Consider the following 14,318-nt stretch of genomic DNA (forward strand, 5'->3'; position numbering starts at 1 on the left):
CACCTTGTATTGCCCAGACTGGTCTCAAATTCCTGGGTTCAAGTGATCCTCCTGCCTCAGCCTCCCAAAGTGCTGAGATTACGGGCCTGAACCACCGTGCATGTCCCATCCATTCATTTTTTTCCATTCAACAGATATCCCCTTGGGAATCTCACAACACTAGACACAGTGCTTGCTGCAGGCTGACTGGCAGGGTCAGTGTTGCTGTGTCCATTTTATTGGTGGTAAGACTAAGGCTCGGCCATTTGTTCTTTGTCATATATGGTAAGTAAAAGTAGGCCAGGCATGGTGGCTCACGCCTGTAATCCCAGCAGTTTGGGAGGCTGAGGCAGGCAGATCACCTGAGGTCAGGAGTTCAAGACCAGCCCAGCCAACATTGGTGAGACCCTGTCTATATTAAAAATACAAAAATTAGCCAGACGTGGTGGTGTATGCCTGTGATCCCAGCTACTTGGGAGGCTGAAGCAGGAGAATCGCTTGAACCGGGGAGACAGAGGTTGGAGTGAGTTGAGATCGTGCCATTGCATTCCAACCTGGGTGACAGAGCAAGACTCTGTCTCAAAAAAAAAAAAAAAAAAAAAAAAAAAAAAAAAAAAAAAAAAAAAAAAAAACTAAGTAAAAGTACCATCCCCTGAAGCCAGGACTTGTGATTATAGACCCTGATGTGCTCTCTATGGAATGCTGTGGGTTCAGATTGACCTTCCCATTAGAACAGAAGTTCAGGTTCTCCAAGTTGACACTAGAAAACAGGCCATCCTAGGAGCCATTCCAGAGAATGACAGATAAATGGATGGAAAGTCAAAGTGTCCCAGTGTAGAGAGTCAGGGTGCTGAAACCAAGCAGAAGGCACATCAGGTGGAATTCTGAAGGGACTGTAAACATGGGACTGTTTAGAGAACTGAGTTAGAAGAGCCAACAAGACCCATTAAGACACCCAGGGGAACGAGAACAGGCACTGTTCCCACGCTCGGCAGGAGAGCGCAGGAGGAAAGCCTGTGCCTGGAGCCCGGGGAGCCGGAGTTGAGCGGGAGGGATTGCCTGGACCAAAGTCGGGTTCCTCGGAGCCTGCCTCTCCACTCAGCCTTGACCTTGGACCCATCCAGTCTTTGGTCTGCTGAGTCCAGTTTTAGTAAAGAATCCTGCTAAGTCAGTTCAGGGACAATACCCCCACCCTTGATATCTGATCACATTCCCCATCCTCCCCAGCCTTGCTATGTAAGTTCTTGGTCTGTCTGTAGCAAGAATCCTGTGAAGTCAGTTTAGCAGGACTCCCTCCGCCCTGGTGTCTTCCCTTAGTGACTTCTCATCTGCTCACCAGCTACCAATCTCCGCTGTCTTTGCTACATTTGTAGTTGAGCTCAGCCTCTCTCCCCTATTGCAATAGTTTTTAATAAAGCGTCAGAATAATTTCTCTGTTACAAGATCGCCCAGCAGAAGCAGTGGTCATGGAAGGATGTGGCCATGGGCTGACCTCAGTCCGAAGCAGGGACTGTGCTGGGGAGAAATGCCCCAACCTCTCTCCTCCCAGCCTCCAGTCTCCTTCCGGTGCCTCCCAGTGGCTGAACCCAACCAGAAGTCATAGGGGAAGGAGCCCAGGTGATGCCATCCCTCAAGGTCAGACAAGGTCAGAGAAAGTGGAAAATGGGAAGTGAACAGGGAATAACTAGCCCACACTGCTTGCCAAAGAGTGGTGTAAGCTGCTTAATTAATAGAGTCAGGTTTCTTTCTTCCTTTCTTTCTTTCTTCTTTTTTTTTTTTTTTTTTTCCCCGACCAAGCTGGAGTGCAGTGGCACGATCTGGGCTCACTGCAACCTCCACCTCCCCGGTTCAAGCAATTCTCCTGCCTCAGCATCCTGAGCAGCTGGGATTGCAGGCGCCCACCACCACGCCCCGCTCATTTTTTGTACTTTTAGTAGAGACAGAGTTTCACCATTTTGGCCAGGCTGGTCTCGAACTCCTGACCTCAGGTGATCTGCCTGCCTCAGCCTCCCAGAGTCCTAGGATTCAGGCGTGAGCCACCGTTCCCTGCCTTTTTTTTTTTTTTTTTTTTAAATGTGAAGAATTTTCTGAGACTGACTCAAGAGACATGGCGGGGGCAGGAGGAGGACATGCCAGCCAGGGCAGTACCAGTATTGGTGCCAGTCCTCTTAGCCAGCCAGTGGCAGTGGGCAGCATCAGGGAACTAAGTCACAAAACCAGGAATGTTCTTAATGGTGACACCTAGACCAGAAAAGGGATTGAAGGTCAAGAAGGCACACGAGGGGATGGCAGAGATGACCCTACAGTTCCCAACCTGCTTCAGGGCAGTCCCAGTAAGCATGGGACTGTGATCGCCAATCTGTTAGATGAGACACAGTGTCCTGGTGAAACGCACATCCTCCACATCTTCCTCCTGTTGCCGCACAGCTAGCTGCTTGCACAGGCCTCGATATTTTGTGCAAGAGCAAAGTGGCAGGGACCACCAGCCAAGACCACCTACCTCATGTTTTCTGTCCCAGGACTTCCCAGACCCCATGGGGTGCAACTGTGAAGAGCCCTCTAGGGGCTCATACATGCACAAGCAGAGGATGACAGGGCTTGGGGGGCACTCAACACCCATGGCCACCCTCAACCAATGGGAGTGTGAAAGCTGTTAATCAAATGTGTCCCCCTTTCTTTGGGAGGCCAAGGTGGGCAGATCACTTGAGGTCAGCAGTTCAGACCAGCCTAGCCAATATGGTGAAATCCTGTCTCTACTAAAAATACAAAAATTGGTCAGGTGTGGTGGCAGGTGCCTGTAGTCCCAGCTACTCAGGAGGCTGAGGCTGGAGAATTGCTTGAACCTGGGAGATGGAGGTTGCAGTGAGCAGAGATCGTGCCACTGCACTCCAGCCTGGGTGACAGAGTGAAACTGCATCTCAAAAACAAAACAAAACAAATGAACAAAAAACATGAATGTGTCCCCCGTTCAACTCCTGGGTGGGCAGTTCTGAGATGCATTTCACTCACCAGGAGCTCCCACAGGATTGACCACTCTGTCACCCGAACACCGGATGGTGTGACAGTGCATCCAGACTGGCTTCCCCAGTACCCTGTTCCACACCCCCATCCCACATTCCAAGTTACACGTGTTATGTAACTTGGAAAAGAAAAATATGAAGCATGCCAGTTTCCTTCCGGGAATCAACAGCATGGGAATGGCCTGGCCTGGCCTCAAGTACACAGATTCATAACCCAGGGCTCTCAGCAGACAAATATGTCTTCATCCCTGAAATACTGCCACTTCTGAGTTTGGGGGATTAAAGTATCATTAGATCCTGCATTTGTCAGGACGTTCTTGTCACAGTCAAGAGAAACAGAGGCTACATCAGCTGAAGCCAACAGTTTTGGAGAGCCGGGGGAAGATGGGGGATTTACTGGCACATGTAAACACCCCATAGAAAGGGGAGGTACAGAGAGACCTGGGGACTTGAGTATCATCATCTTCACCCTCTCTCTCCCTCTGTCTTGTTCATCTCTCAGTCCTATTTCTCTGTGTTGGTCACATTTTTCTTTTTTTTTTTTTTTGAATCCGAGTCTCACTCTGTTGCCCAGGCTGGAGTGCAGTGGCACAATCTTGGCTCACTGCAAACTCCGCCTCCCAGGTGCAAGCCATTCTCCTGCCTCAGCCTCCCTTGTAACTGGGATTACAGGCATGCACCACCATGCCTGGCTAATTTTTGTATTTTTAGTATAGATGGGGTTTCACCATGTTGGCCAGGCTGGTCTTGAGCTCCTGACCTCAGGTGATCCACCTCCCTCAGCCTCCCAAAAGTCCTGGGATGACAGGCACGAGTGACTGCACCAGACCTCACATTCACTTCTACTACAGATGAGCTACAGTTTTCTTCCATGCAGAACTTTGAGCTTACATCACCCCCAGTAAATGACAGATGGGAAGAAGAGGTCTGTCTCCCAGCAACTATATAAAAATCCTAGGGAAGGATTCTGATTGGCCCTGCTGGGACAACATGTCCATTCTTTGGACCAATCACTGTAGCCAAGGAATAGGCTCCTGTGATTGGCTGGACCTGGCCATGTGCCCATGGGGGTGTGTTATGAGGGGTTCTCAGATGGACAACTTCAACAGAGATTAGCAGCTGCAACAGAAATTTCTGGAAAGGCATTGAGGAGAAAGAGCTCCCTAAAGGGAGGGGCAACTGTTGATCCATATCCCTTAGACTTTAATCTTTGGCTGCCAGTATCTGCGACTCTGGGCCTGAGGGCTTTTCCCCAAATTCAGGGAAGATGGCTCTCCCAGTTACCCAGCAGGCTGGACGTGGGGGCTGATTAACACCTGTGAGCAGCTGTCAGCCAATACTGCCAGGATGGATGTGTGAGGACCCCGACACCCCACCCCTGGGCGGGATGGCTCTTCTCTGTGGTGTGAGGCCCCTGTTACCCTCAGCAATGACAGGCTTTATCATGCCTATAGGATCCCTTCCCTTCCCTGACTCACTTCCCCTCCCAATCAATGCTTCCGGCACTTTCCAAATTAACTACTCGAACTTGAGGCCCAACTTCAGGGGTAGCTTTAGCGGGAGCCCAGACTAAGGAAAACTGGGTTGGTGGGAGCAGCGGCCTTTGCTCTGCGGGAAGGAGGACAGAACCAGTCACTGTCAGCCCCGGCCCCGCCTACTCATTCACGCACTCATTTGTAGCATCCTAAGTCAGCTTTCTTTTCCTTTCCTTTTTCTTTTCCCTTTCCTTTTTCTTTCCTTCTTCTCTCCTCTCCTCTCCTCTCCTCTCCTCTCCTCTCCTCTCCTCCCTCTCCTTTCCTCCTCCCCTCCTCTCCCCTCCCCTCCCCACTCCTCTCCTCTTTTCTTCTTTTATGAGACAGATTCTCACTTTGTGGCTCAAGCTATAGTGCAGTGACGCAATCACTGCTCACTGCAGCCTTGACCTCAAGTGATCCTCCTACCTCAGCCTCCTGAGTAGCTGGGACTACAGGCACATGCCACCTCACCAGGCTAATTTTTGTATTTTTTGTAGAGATGGGGTTTCACCATGTTGCCCAGGCTGCTCTCCAACTCCTAGGCCAAAGTGATCCACTTGCCAGGGCTTCCCAAAGTGCTGGGCTTACAAGCGTGAGCCACCATGTCCAGCCAGGCCAGGTTTCTAAGAAGCGGGATGTGAGATATGGATTCTTGTGCAGTGGTTTATTGAGGAGGGGCTCTCAGGAGACGCCTACAGGGAGAAGAGGGAAACAGGACATGACAGGGCAGGGAGAAAGCCTGGCACAGAGGCATCTCTGCAGGAGCCTGGCCTCGGCCTGATCCCCAGGGAGCTCTGGAGCGTGGCTAGGGCCACACGCTTGACCTCTCTACCTTGAGGCAAAGGAGCCAGACCTTTATACCCTCTTGATGGCCAGTCACGGCTACATGCTGCCCTCAGCAACCAGGGAACAAGGCTGGAATCTTTCAGGCACTTTCAGTATTCTCCTACCCAAGGGACTGAAAGTCCTAGCAGGAAGGGGATGGGTGCAGGGGCCCAGAACTAGGGATGTGGGTGAGGCCTGGACAGCATCCTCTGCTTGGGGATTGCAAGTGATAAGAAAAAGGAGCCTCTCAGCTGCTGAGACTTTTGAAGCAGACAACAAATGTGTATTGAATGTGACAAAGAGTTAGAATATGTGAGTTTCATCTTTACAAAGTTTACAATCTACATGTGCAATTTAAAATACAGCTACTGGCTGGGTGTAGTGGCTCATACCTGTAATCCCAGCACTCTGGGAGGCTAAGGCAGGAGGATCACTTGAGCCCAGGAGTTTGAGACCAACCTAGGCAACATGGCGAGACCTCTCTCTGAAAGAAATTTAAAAATTAGGGGAGGTTGGGAGGAGGGAGAGAGCAGAAAAGATAACTATTGGGTACTGGGCTTAATACCTGGGTGATGAAACATGTATAATAAACCCCTGTGGCATGTGTTTGCCTGTGTAACAAACCTTCACATGTACCCCCAAACCTAAAATAAAAATTTTAAAAATAAAATTAAAATTAAAAATTAGCCAGGTGTGGTGGTCTGTACCTGTAGTCCCAGCTACTCGGGAGGCTGAGGTGGGAGGATCGCTTGAGCCAGGGAGGTCGAGACTGTAGTGAGCTGTGATCATACCATTGCACTCCAGCCTGGGGGACGGAGTGCAACTCTGTCTCAAAAAAAGTAAAAATTAATATGGTTTGGCCATGTCCCCACCCAAATCTAATCTTGAATCATAGCTCGCATAATTCCCACATGTTGTGGGAGGGAGCGGGCGCGAGATAATTGAATCATGGGGGCAGTTTCCCCCATACTGTTCTCACGGTAGTGAATAAGTCTCGCAAGATCTGATGGTTTTTATAAGGGGAAATCCCTTTTGCTTGACTGTCATTCTCTCTTTACCTGCCACCATGTAAGATGTGCCTTTGCTCCTCCTTCCACTGTGATCATGAGGCCTCCCCAGCCACGGAGAACTGTGAGTCTATGAAACCTCATTTTCTTTATAAATTACCCAGTCTCAGGTATGTCTTTATCAGCAGCATGAAAGCAGACTAGTACAAAAATACAATAAAGTATAGCTGCTTTAATCAGCCCATCCAGACACCCAACTCAGTGCTGAGTGGTTTCTGCTCTAATGGAATCCAAGGTCTACTGCTTCCACCCCATTTCCCGCCGTTCCCTGCAAGCACATCGTGGTCCAGCCAGTCTGGGCTCTTCGTGGGCTCAGAATATTGCTTCGTTCTTCCAGGCCTTTGCGCATGCTCTTCCCTTCACCTGGATCCCTTCTCTCCTTCATCTGCAGGGTGATCCCCCACTTACACTTTCAAATACCATTCAAATGTCTCTCCTCAACATTTATACATCATGAGCAAATTCACCGTATCCCAGGGATGCCAGGAAAGTGTAGTGTTTCTTTTTAAGTGAGTGGAATTTACCATCCCCAGAGCAAAACAGAAAAGTCTCCAGGAGGCAGAGATGTGTGCGTGACTGACAGCAGCAGCAAACCTGTATCCGTCACTTGTTTATGGCACTCAGTCACCGTGCTGAGACCTGTCTATGTCATAACTTGCTAAATCCTCCCTGCAACCCTCAAGGTGGGCTCTGTTGTAACCCTCACCTCACAGAGGAGGAAAGGGAGACACAGAGAGGCTTTGTAACTTGCCCAAGGTCACACAGCTGGCAAGCAGCAGAAGCAAGGGTCGATCTCAGACCGTCTTTACACCGTGTGTCATTCCAGCATGCTGTACTGAACAAATGACTGAATGAATGCAACCAGAAACGCCAAAATGATGCAAGATCTAGATAGAAGAGAGCCCTACTGAGCCAGTTCCTGCAGCAGGAGAGAAGGTCCCGGATGGGCAGTTAAAGGGTGTGGCTGCAGATGGAGATGGCAGTCCAGGGTGGGCACCCCCTGTGTGAAGCAGGTTCCCAGGGCCCTGCAGTTCTTCCTCCCTTGGGTTCCCATGGCCAAGGGCCAGCCTCTGCCCTCCTGTATCTCACGATACTGCAATTGCATGTTCATGCGCCTGCCTCTCCCACCTCAGACACAGGGCCAGGATTCCACTTAACTCTTTCAGCCGGGACTGTGCCTCGCCTAGAAACAATCCATCTTTCTTTCTTCCTCCCTCCCTCCTTCCTCTCTTCCTCTCTTTCTCTCTTTCTTCTTTCTGATGGAGTCTCGCTCTTGTCACCCAGGCTGGAAAGCAATGGTGTGATCTCGGCTGACTGCAACAACCACCTCCCAGGCTCAAGCGATTCTACTGCCTCAGTCTCCCAAGTAGTTGGGATTATGGGCTCCTGCCACCATGCCCAGCTAATTTTTGTATTTTTAGTAGAAACGGAGTTTCACCATGTTGGCCAGGCTGGTCTCGAACTCCTGACCTCAGGCAATCCACCTGCTGCGGCCTCCCAAAGTGTGGGATTACAGGCATGAGACACCATGCTGGGCCCCATTTCTCTTTTGTGTCTTTTTTTTTTTTTTTTTTTTGAGACAGAGTCTCACTCTGTTGCCCAGGCTGGAGTGCAGTGGCATGATCTCGGCTCACTGCAACCTCCACCTCCCGAGCAGCTGGGATTACAGGCATGCACCACCATGCCCAGCTAATTTTTTTTTTTTTTTTTTTTTTTTTTTTTTAGAGATGGGGTTTCACCATGTTGGTCAGGCTGGTCTTGAACTCCTGGCCTTGTGATCTGCCCACCTCGGCCTCCCAAAGTGTTGGGATTATGGGCATGAGCCACCGTGCCTGGCCCCCATTTTTCTTAAATAAAGGAGAGAACAGGATTCAAGATTTTAGGAGCTCTGGTGAGAACACAGCCAGATCCACTCCAGAGGCAGCCGAGCAAGAAGCCACTTCCTGGCACCAGGTCAACGTGAGGGCATCTGCTCAGCTGATGAGGAACTGACCATGCCCTTGCTATTTCCCTAAGAAGAGGTAGGCCTGGCCTGGACTTCTAGCTTGAACTCTGCAGACAGGACCTAAGGGGTCCCAGCCTCCAGAGTTGTGTGGGACAGGCAGCTTGTCAGGGAAGGTGATACAGGAGGTGACGGTGAAGAGGGTGACTGTGAGTTCTGAGAGGATGTGTCTGTTAGTGCTGCCTGCTGCTCTGCTCCTAGAATCCCCTGGGGATCTCTGAGCTTGGGGGCTGCTGTGATCAACTAGCAATGGCTTCCATGGGCATGGGATGGACGGTGAAGGCATGCATGTTAACTGTCCCCCGTCCTGAGTAGCAGAGCCGCGGGAGAAGGGAGCTGGGCAAATTACTAGCAATCAGCAGCTTATTAAGCACTTAGAATATGCTAGGCACCATGTTAAATGCTTTTCCTGCTCTATCTCATTTAATCCTTAAACTAACCCTAGGAGAGAAATGCTATTGTTATTCCTCCTTTAGAAGGTCAGCACCATGAGGGCCATAATTTTCTAATCTGCACTGATGAATGCTGTGTCAGCACCTAAAATAGTTCCTAGCACATGGCAGACACTCAGGCAGTATTTGCTGGCAAGTAGATTAACTCTCATTTTGCAGATGAGGAAACTGAGGCCCAGAGTGGTAAGTAACTTACTATCTCAGAGCAAAACAGAAAAGTCTCCAGGATACAGAGACGTGTGTGTAGCTGACAGTGGCAGCAAGTAACCAGAATGAATCTGCAAGCAGCTGCGTGTGTGCCCTTCCTGCTGCAACAATGCTGGGAGGGCTTTGATCCGAGTTGCCTTGTTTTATATATGAGAGATCTGATGGGTGCAAAGGAAACGTGGCTCACACAGGGTTACCTGCTGAGCCTGGAGTCCAGCCAGCTTTGCAACCTTGAAATTTGAAGTCCCTGAGCCCACTTCATTTCCACAGTTGACAGAAAGAGAGACACGCAGTCAGGTCCAGCGTGCCTCGGAGGAACAGGCTGTGGGCAATGCCAGCTGGCTGGACACCTCAGTGGCCATTCTGTCTGACCCAACAGACCCCACGACAAGAGTCAGCTCAGGTGAAACTGATGCACAGGGAGCCTCCTACCTGTTTCCCTCCCTCCTTCTCCAGCACTCTGTCTAGGGGGCTACTATCTTCCTTTCATTCCAATCAAAACACAATCTCTAAAAAGTGCCTGAACCTGATGGACGCTATGGTATAAGTGACTAGGAAAAGCTATTCATTTCTGAATGATTTCTATTTTAACAGGAATCAAAGGCTCAAGACAAAGAACACTCTAAATAGCAGCGTGTCCACCACCATCAGCACAAGCTACAATGTGCAGGGCTTTACGTACCAGGCACTGATCAAAGGAGTCAGCGTGTATTCATTCATGTAATTCTCACAGCAGCTCCGTGAGAGAGGAATAGTGCTTCATTTTGAGATGGAGAAACTGAGGCACAAAGGAGCTAAGTTGCTGGCCCAGTTCACATGGCTGGGGAGTAGGCAGGTCAGGACTCCAATCCAGGGAGAGAGGAGAGAAAAATACTGGTGAGGAGGAGGGAGGAGGAAGTGGGATGTTCCAACTGAGGGGAGGTCTTTTTTCCTTAATCTGATGTTAGGGGCCACCCAAGCACTGGGCCCAGATGCCCGCCGTGGCTCTGTGCATTTGCTGGTCTGATGATCTGAGGACATCTGTTGCTTCTTGTCCTCTGGTCTAACAGTCAGAAGCATACAGGAGCGTGTGGGCCAAGCATCCCGCGTGTGGACATGATCCGGCTTGGCCTGCAGGCCTGCTCTTTCATGCCAGGCTGCAATTTTTTGAGATTACTCAACCTTTGGAAGGGAAGCTGGGCCAAGGACAGACCTTCGGTAAGAAGCACGGGGCGTTTAGAGAATCAGCCCTCCTCCTCCTCCTCGTCCTCCCAGCCTCCTTCCCCAGGAGACTCGGACATGGAAACCCCCACAGGGAAAATTGCTGCAGCAGCAGGTAGCAGTTATTATGGGACCTGGACTGCCCCTTCCAGGCCCAGCTGTTCTCTGGGGAAGCCTGGAGACAGCTCTCACACCTCCTTCCAAATGGTCTTCAGAGGGAGACAGAGATGCTCCTCGCCCCGCCTGTTAGTAAACACTGCAACCTCCTGTGTCCCAGGCGTGGTCAGCTTGCCGCCCTGGGGGCGGCTTCCGGTGTGCTAGTGAACTGGTTAACTGGGCACTGGCATAGACAGCCTGAGTTTCTCATCCTGGTTCACGTGCTTACCAGCTGTGTGATATTGGGTGAGTCACCTAATCATTCAGAACCTCAGTTTCCTCATCTGTAAAGTGGGGAGAACAATAGCACTGACCATAGGTTACTGTGAGGATTAGACAGGGGAGGGAGCAGAGCAGTTAGCACAGGGCCTGAACGTGAATTACGATCAAACTAGGCCTAACTTGCCCAGGCCCTGCCCCGTGTTTTTGACATTCTGGGCTTCCAGATGGCGTGCCTCTTTCACTGGGTACTCTTCTGTGGCATTTGTTTCTGGACAGAGGTATTGAGGATGAAGATAACCTGAGCCTGCAGTCATCGTCTTTGGTGACAGTGGCAATTGTTCCGCCCAGGAAAGAAAGAAAGAGAGAGAGAGAGAGAGAGAGAGAGAGACAAGGAGGGAGGGAACAGAAAGAAAGGCACCATGTTGGGGAGAGAGTCTGCAGAAGAAAGGAACAAGCTTTTCTCCTGCTTTTGGGACAAGAGGTGGCCCACATTTTCATTCTGCCCTGGGCCATGCAAAACATATAGCTGGCTGGCTCCATTGGATGGTGCCTGAATCTCAGAAGTGACAGTGTTGAGCCACTGTTGGGGGCACCAATTAGGACAGGCTTTCAGGGGAGAGGCATGGTTTGGGGTCTTACAAATATGCAGTCCTTCAGAGCCAGCACTTCCCCTTCACTGTCAGAGATGTGCACACGGATGTGTGTGCAAGGATGTTCACCATGGCATGATTCATAATAGAGACGCCAGATGGATGCCCAACAATGCGGGGAGGTCAAGGGCACAATCCATGCTGAAGGATCAGGCACAGCCATTAAACATCGTATCATAGATGAGGACTTACTGACATGTGAAAAACTCATGACATTTGCAAAATGGGGAAAAAGTCAGCTAAAAAGGAGTGTGCACCACAGGATCTCATTTGCATAGACATGCAGGGAATACACGCAGGAGAAAAATATTGAGCTGGTTTATCCTTAAATGCCAACAGCTGTTCTCCTCAGGTGGGTGATACTTTCCTCTTCTGGGCCTGTTTTCCAGCTGTCTGCACTGAGCACACATTACTGTCATCAGTGCACTCAGGTACTGTGGGGCAGTGGCCAAGGCTAGGGCTGCACACACTGGAGGCAGACTCCCTGGGTTCAAAGCCTAGCTCTGCTCCTTACGAGTTCTGGGACCTTGAGCAAGGGATTTAACTTCTCCGGGACTCAGCTTCCCCATCTGCAAACAGGGAAGGTAGTGATACCTTCCTTAAAGGTCAAGGTATTAACTCACCACGATAAGGTCATCGCTGATGGACTTGTTTGACTCTCTTCCTAAAACCCCTGAAAAGTTTCTGCTTAATATCCCTGGCACCTACCACAGTGCCGAGCACACAGCGGGTGTTCCTGAAAAGTCTGCTGAATGAATGAAGGAGGGAATGTATGAATGCATGTAAGGACGGAGATCCACATCCCAGGGTACAGAGATAGTATCAAATGAGTTAATACATGCAGAGGGCTTAGAGCACTGTCTAGTTCATTATGGCAAAGAAATGATGTAAGAGGAAAATATCAAGAGAAAAATATGAACCAATTTTTTGAATGATGTAGAAATGAGTGTTTGTTTTGTTTTGTTTCTGAGACAAGGTCTTGCTCCGTCACCCAGGCTGGAGTACAGCGGCACAACCACAGCTCACTGCAGCCTTGACCTCGTGGGCTCAAGCAATCCTCCCACCTTAGCCTCCCAAGTAGCTGGGACTAAAGACGCATGCAGCCATGACTGGCTAATTTTTAATTTTTTTGTACAGACGAGGGTCTTGCTATGTTGCCCAGGATGGTCTCGAACTCCTGAACTCAAGTGATCCTTCTTCCTCCCAAAGTGCTGGAATTACCGGCGTGAGCCACTACACTTGGCTGTTTGAACTTCTCTGTATTGAGAGTAGTTAAGTAAAGTATGCATTACTTTTATAATTTGGGAGGACAAAAACGTTACTGAAAGAAAAAGAGTGAGAGGGTGATTCACAAAGTACCGTTGGGGAACGCAGGGTGAAGCCAAGTTAGCCGAGTCCACACCCTTTTCATGTCAAGGTCATGTGTGGATGAGCTTGTCTTGGGCGCTTACTCTGGCCCCCATACACCAGGTTGCACGTCTTCTCATTCATAATGAACACAACACCCGGAAGGCCGATGTCAATGCTGAGTTATACGCTCTTAAAATATCTACAGCGAAATCTCTTGTTAGATAGATAACATAGATACCCATATATAGAGGTGCATGTATCTATTTATCTATGTAAGAGTTACAGGCTCTTAAAATACAGCTAAATCTCTTGTTAGATAGATAAAGAGATATGATAGATACCCATATATACAGGGGCATGTATCTGTTTATCTACCTGTATCTATCTATCAAGAGAATCTTTAACTCTAGCTGTAAAAACGAATGTGTACAACTCATGGTGCTCCATGTATCACCCCAACACAGGACTCACCACGATAGGACCATCGCTGATTGACTTGTTTCCCTCTCTTCCTAAAAGCCCTGAAAGTTTCTTCTTTGTATCCCTTGCACCTACCACAGTGCCCGCCATACAGCATGTGTTCCCGAGAAGTCTGTTGGATGAATGAGAGGCAGTGCATGAATTCATGTCAGAACAGAGATCTACATGTCAGGGAACAGAGATAGAACAAAGTGAGGATTAGCTTTGTCTGTGGTGGGGACAGGTCCAGGAAGGGTCAAAGATGGGCAAGTAAGGCTTGGAAGGGTGAATGTGTACAGTCCCTAAAGAAAAGGGGAGAGAGAGAGATGGGGGACAGCAATCCAGTGAGAACATCATTTAAAGGTCCTTGGCTCACACCTGTAATCCCAGCACTTTGGGAGGCTGAGGCAGGCAGATCACCTGAGGTCAGGAGTTTGAGACCATCCTGGCCAACATGATGAACCCCATCTCTACTAAAACTACAAAAATTAGCCAGGCGTGTGGTGGGTGCCTGTAACCCCAGCTACTCAGGAGGCTGAGGCAGGAGAATCACTTGAACCCAGGAAGTGGAGATTGCAGTGAGCTGAGATTGAGCCATTGCACTCCAGCCTGGGTGATAGAGAGACTCTGTCTCAAAAAATAAATAAATAAAATCAATAACTAAAAAACAAAGATCCTGTAAGTGGGCTGGGTGTGCTGGCTCACACATGTCATCCCAGCACTTTGGGAGACCGAGGGAGGAGGATCACTTGCGCCTAGGGGTTCAAGACCAGCTCGGACAACAAACTGAAACCCTGTCTCTATAAAAATCAAAGAAAAAAAAATAGCCGATTGTGGCAGCCGGCACCTGTGATCCCAGCTGCATGAGAGACTGAGGCAGGAGGATCACTTGAGCCTGGGAGGTGGAGGCTATAGTGAGTACTACACAAAAGAAATTGCTGATCCTTCAGCAGCCATTTCCCACTCCAGCAACTCCCCGCCCCTGGCAACCACTCATCTACTTTCTGTCTCTATGGATTGGCTTCTTCTGGATATTTCACATGCACGGAATCATGCAATGTGTGGTCTTTCGTGTGGGGCTTCTTTCTCTAAGTATTACATCCTCAAGGGTTATCTCGCTGTAGCATGAGCGAAGTGTGACGATAGATTGATCGATGAAGGTTACGTTCATTCATTCCACACGTATTTACTGAGCACCTACTGTGTGCCAGTCTG

General features: G+C 49.5%; 1 protein-coding gene across 1 annotated transcript in view; it reads right to left on the bottom strand.

Moving 5' to 3' along the window:
- Positions 1-14,318, bottom strand: part of MEAK7 (MTOR associated protein, eak-7 homolog) — a 672,801-nt gene that overhangs the window by 165,422 nt on the left and 493,061 nt on the right. The window lies entirely within an intron of this gene.

This window comes from Macaca thibetana, chromosome 20, assembly GCF_024542745.1.
Source record: "Macaca thibetana thibetana isolate TM-01 chromosome 20, ASM2454274v1, whole genome shotgun sequence".
Classification (NCBI taxonomy): domain Eukaryota; kingdom Metazoa; phylum Chordata; class Mammalia; order Primates; family Cercopithecidae; genus Macaca; species Macaca thibetana.